Consider the following 6,042-nt stretch of genomic DNA (forward strand, 5'->3'; position numbering starts at 1 on the left):
GTTTGGTGCTGCGAGAGGCACAGCAGAAAGGGAAAAGACATGTTTTTTTCATCCATGAGAGGCAAAGATTTTCTTCCGCAAGAGGCATATATTTGCTTCCGCAAGGTGGGGGAGTGACCTTTACAAGGGATGCCCCTTAATTAGTTTTTTTGACAAACTCGCAAAGCTTTATTTATATCAAACCAACGTTTATAGGTATAAAAAGAAGACCATCGAGTTGTCCAAACCAAACATGACTGCCAAATCCAAGTGATAGGGCATGCTTAGCGAGATTGTGAGCCTCGGTATTCAAGCTCCTAAACTCGCTGACTATGTTACAGGAAGAAAAAGCAGTAGAATGTTCTATTATTTCATGAACTATTGCTCCACACTCCTTTGACGATCCCTGCTTCAGTCCGTCCACGACTATCTAAAGCCACATGAATCTTTTGCACATAAAGATCATCCGCCAAAGACAGGGCCTCCCTGATTGCCATTGCCTTGAGAGTTTCTGGGTCCGAAATATTTCTGAAAGTAATGCAAATATTCCTGAATCTTGACTTAGTGCAGCAACAGCTCTATAGCCCCTTAATTAGTGATTTCGCCTTAACACATCCTCGTCATATTTCTCAAATTTCCCTAGCAGGCCCGGCCCACTTCGCTACTCCTCTAGTCCCCGTATCCTAATTCAGTCCATCCCCACAAAAAAATCCATCATGGAGGCTCCAAATTCCCACGCCCGAGCCGCCGCTTGCCTAAAATAAGGTACCCCAACCACTGGTCCACCGCTCCATCTCCGTGCATCCTCTACGGGAACGGTATCTCCCAACTTTGGCACTCGCAGCTTCCCTTATCTCTTCAAGCCTCTAGTGACCGAATAGACCAAACCGAAATATTCCGTCCATAGGGTTCTTCCATCACTTTGGGTAGAGACGTGTTTGGTTCTTGTTTAATGAATCGCTTTGCCAGAAAACCGAATGAACCACTAGCCGAATGCCCACCCAAAGATTTCCTCGGCCTTTTTTATCTATCAGTTTCATCGGTTTTATTTCATTTGTTCTTTTCCGGCAAATATTTTTTCAATTTTCCATGTTCTTTTGTGAAAAATAAGTGAACTTTTTTATATGCCATGAAAACTTTCTATAACTGCACGAAAAATGTTTACTTTTTCATGAACAATTTAATATATTTTTGTATATGGATAATTTTCTTTCTTTCTTTCCCTTTTTTATCTTCTCTTTTTTTCCACTTTAAAAGTACAATGATATTTTTCAAATACACGTTGAATATTATGCAAACACACATTAAACATTTTTCAGATGCACGTTGATCATTTTTCGAATATGTGTTGACCATTTTTTAACACACATTGAACATATTTTTTATACATGTTGAAAGTTTTCAAATACAAGTTGAAGTTTTTCTGAATAAATGTTGAAACATTTGTCAAATGCACGGTGAATTTTCTTTGAACACACAGGGAACAATTTTTAAACACACATCAAACTTTTTTTCTACTAAAAATAGTGATTTTTTTCCTAAATACGCAGTTATTTTTTAAAATTCTTAAAAAAAACCTAACACACGATGGAAGTTTTTTAATGCACAATAATCATTTTTCAGCACATGATGAACTCTTTTCTAAATACAAGGTGAACATTTTTTAATTCATTTTGAACATATTTTTTCAGTATATGAATTTATTTTAAATACATGATAAACATGTTTTTCTCACACAATGGACCTTTTTTGAGCACCCGATGAACATTCTTTAAAACACTTTTAGAAATTATGGGAACATTCTTATAAAGTGTTCCAAATCTACTTTAATAGACCATTTTAGAAGATAAAAGAAAAAACGGAAGAGAAAAAGAAGAAGAAAACATTAACTAATGTACATGTGTACTCTTATGGCAACGCACACTTTGAACCGCACCGGGCCTGGCCCATTTAAGGGAGGTGCTGAGGCGATGCATGCTTCTATCTCGCTAAATGCAAGGTGTAGCACCGCCCGAAACTACAGGTCTTTGTGGCCTCTCTCAACCCCTAGTTGCCGCCACCAAGTTTCTCCCCTATGTCGCTGCATCGGTCCCTCTCCTCTTCCCTGTTTGGCGGCCTTGTTGGTGGCAAGAGGAGTAGGGACCCGTTCGGTCATTCCGTTTTCCTAGCGACATATATGAGGTGGTGACGGCAGTGTCATGTTGTGAAAAGGTCTCTCCGGTCACTCTCTACCTTGATGACGTCCAAACCGGCGCTGACGAAGGGCTTGGGAGGGTTAGTGTCTCCAGATCTGTTGGCTCTCTTCATATATTGGCAATTGGTGTCATGGTGTGTCATTGAAGGAGCGCAATTGGATGACCATTGGTGTGATGACTTCGACATCTCTTTCTGTGTTTCTCTGCGGGGATAGACCGGTGTCTCGACCCCTCTAGACCGGTGTTGATGAATTGCAAGCCTTTTTGTACGGGGTGATACTCTAACCAATGCTTCTTCAACGAGGGGCGAGTGGTTATTGTAGTTTTAAAACCTACTATGGCAAAGACATTTGGAGGTCTCTCTTTTCTTTATTGTTGGTCTAGTGCAATTTTCAATCTTCAACAGACAATGTACAATGGAAGAAAAGAAGGTCAGTATGTTTTGCAATGTAATTTTATTTTGTACTGTTTGGTCTGTGTTCAGATGTCTTTTTATTGCACTGCCTATTGTTTTCCTCGGATATAAGATGCCCTTTGGGTATCTCTTTTAAAAAAATCTAGAGGCGTTTATCCTCATCTTAGATTTTTTTTTTGAGGTGATCCCTCATCTTAGATGAATGGAAGGCCATAATCAAAGGCCGGAACGCAATGGGATTAACGGATCACGAGTCTTCTACACGGCCCGTAGAAAATGAGAATATTCAGATTACAAGTTCTTGCTCCCCTAAAAAAGATTAATGTTCTAGCTAAAAGAAAATCAAATTCAGTGGGAAAGCATCGTGGCACAGATTTGGTTCCTGCTCTCCTCCATGAGGTTCTAGAATGCCTATGATTAGGCCGTCACTTTACCACGCGTCAACCAAACATGCCTGCAAGTGAGAATGCAATGACTCGGGTAGCAGAAGAAAGTACATTCAACTGACTATTGTCATGTACTAGAAAGAGACTTCCCCAGAACTCAACTTAACCAGATGATTCCAGCCAGCCAGAGGAACACACTTTTGCTCGGAAAAAAGGATGAGACAGGGGCTAGAAATTAGCAGCTTGCTAGTTCAGGAAATGTGGGGTGGGGGCAAAACTCTTTGATTCTTTCTCCAGTTCAGACACATTTGGGTTCGATCTTGTACTGGAACCTCACGTTGACCCATGATGAGTGCTGGCTTGTCCTCTAAAAATTCCTCTGCGAGTGCGAGCTAAGTGGCTGGTGATGTTCAGATTTCAGACTAGAAACCATTGGAAATTTTGGTGAAGAACTTTGACTAAAAGCAGTAGTACCTTTTCATGCCTGTGGCATCTAGCTCATCAGCTGGTTAGGCAAATGCTGAAGAAATCGTCTCGGTTGCTGTGTAGCATAGCAGGGCATTTCCGGATAAACAAGAACGTCTGGTTGTTTACAGTGCAGCTTCAGCTGTTTTGACAATCCGGGCAATAAACCGTTGGCGTAGATATGTATCAGGTCCGACGACAATTCTTTCGAGCCTTTTACCGGAGGGTTCATGTGCCGAACAAAATCCGTTTAAGGAAAATGTGCCGAACAAAGTTTAACATGCATATTTCCTACTACCGTCTCAAAAATGCACATGTGGCGCATGAAATTGTTGTTGGGATTATTTTTTCACGGGGCCTACTGTTCGAACTTCGAAGTGTGAAAACCATGGGCTTTGTGTTTGGATAGTGATCTATTAATCTCTCACAAATGATTTATAGGGAAGCGAATTAACATCTGACGTGTTGCTGGAATAGCTCAGATGGCTAGAGCGTGTGGCTGTTAACCACAAGGTCGGAGGTTCGAGCCCTCCTTCTAGCGTTTTTTTCCTTTCAAATTTTATTCCCTTCTAGAGCTTTTGCCATAGTTTTTCTAGGTTAAAGCTTCATTATAAATTTTAGCCACTAAAATATGAATTATATTTTATTCGAATTAATTTATTAGTGGTACTTTTTTTAAGTTAGGTTCACGCTGTGATTAGTACGCTCCTTCTAGCGTTTTTTTTTAATTTCCAAATTTTATTCCCTTCTAGAGCTTTTGCCATAGTTTTTCTAGGTTAAAGCTTCATTACAAATTTTAGCCACTAAAATATGAATTATATTTTATTCGAATTAATTTATTAGTGGTACTTTTTTTAAGTTAGGTTCACGCTGTGATTAGTACGCTCCTTCTAGCGTTTTTTTTTTAATTTCCAAATTTTATTCCCTTCTAGAGCTTTTGCCATAGTTTTTCTAGGTTAAAGCTTCATTACAAATTTTAGCCACTAAAATATGGATTATATTTTATTCGAATTAATTTATTAGTGGTACTTTTTTTAAAGTTAGGTTCACGCTGTGATTAGTACGCTCCTTCTAGCAGGGTTTTAAATTTTACAGTTTTTCCCTTGACAAGGAAAAGAAGGTGCGTAAATTTTTTGAGGTTCAAGTTTGACTATAAATTTAGCCACTAGAATGTGGATTATATGTAATGAAATTATAGACTACATTTTTATTTGAAATAGTTTTCTAGTGGTAATTTTTTTGAAGTGACCTTCAAGCAGTGTTTAGTATGCTCCTTCTAGCGGGCTTTTAGTTTTTATAATTTTTTCCTCTCTGACTAAGAAAAGAAGGCATACAGGTTTTTTGAGACTCAAGTTTGACTCTATTTTAGCCACTAAATGCGGGCTATATGTAATGAAAATTATATGATTACATTCGTATCTGATAGCATTTTTCAATGGTCAAATATTTAAGTCAGGTTCAAGCTGTGATTGGTACGCTCCTTCTAGCGTTTTCTCCATAACTTCTCCCTCCAACTAAAAGAAGGCGCGCAAATTCGACTACAAATTTAGCCACTAAAATATGGGTTATACGTAATTTTCGTTACACAATTACATTTGTATCCAAAAGAAGTTTTCAATGCTAAAATTTTGAAGTTAGGTTCCAGCTGTGATTGGCCGGTTTGGAGCTTGTGAGCGGACCTTAGAGCATCTCTAGTAGACCCCGTATAACGCGCGAACCCGCATAATTTCAGCGAGTATACGGATTCAACCCAATTTTCTTGTCAGAACAGAGCCCATATACTTGTCGGGCCCGTAAATTTTTTACCGCGGCCCGCAAACCTTACCCCGAAGCCGTATAACTACGGGTTTGCGAGGCAGATACGGGTCGAAACCCTATCCCCTCGCCGCCGCCCGCCGTCGCGTTTCCCCGCGATTCCCCACTCCCCCCGTTGCATTTCTCGCTGCCGGTGAGCCCAGTTCCGCCTCCAGCCGCCATGTGAGGCCGTATGTGGAGCTCCGGCTGCAGCTACGGCGGGGGCGACGACCCCAAGCGCGAGCGATGTGTCCACACGGATGGCGCGAGGAAGCACGCAACCAGGAAGTGGACCAACAAAGGCCTCAAGCCGCCGGCAAGGCTCTTCCGTCGTGAGGCGGAGGAGTACGACCGTCGGCACGGGCGAACGCCCTCCTCGGCCGTGTGGCTCACCTCCGGCGCGGGGGCTGTTCCAGCGCGACGCTTGTCCCGGCGAAGAGGGAGTGAGAGGAGGGCAAGCTCGTCGTCGTCAAGCAGGAGCCGGAGGAGATCCCGTGCCGAGGCGTCATCGGTCCCGAAGATTACGTCGGCGACAATGTCGAGGCGGCCGCGGCCGCGATTGCCGCACGAAGCTTGCGAGAGGAGGAGGAGCGCCGCTGCCGTGACGAGGAGATTGAAGAGCTCCTTTTCAAGCAGGCGCTCGCGGCCAACCTCGCCGGGAAGGACAAGGACGAAGAGTGGCGGCGCGTCCGCGAGGAGCAGAAGAAGAAGTACATCGACCTCGTCAGCTCTGACGAGGAGGACTGACCGACGACTGAGCTCCTCCACCGCGTCGGCCTCGCCGCGCGAGCTCGTCCATTTTGGTAGC

At 42.6% G+C, this 6,042-nt stretch overlaps 1 non-coding gene across 1 annotated transcript; it reads left to right on the forward strand.

Moving 5' to 3' along the window:
- Window positions 1-3,907: 3,907 nt before the first annotated feature.
- On the forward strand, window positions 3,908-3,981 carry TRNAN-GUU. The gene has a single exon. It is a non-coding gene; the product is annotated as a tRNA-Asn (tRNA).
- The last annotated feature ends 2,061 nt before the right edge of the window (window positions 3,982-6,042 follow it).

This window comes from Triticum dicoccoides, chromosome 1B (assembly GCF_002162155.2).
Source record: "Triticum dicoccoides isolate Atlit2015 ecotype Zavitan chromosome 1B, WEW_v2.0, whole genome shotgun sequence".
Taxonomy (NCBI): Eukaryota; Viridiplantae; Streptophyta; class Magnoliopsida; order Poales; family Poaceae; genus Triticum; species Triticum dicoccoides.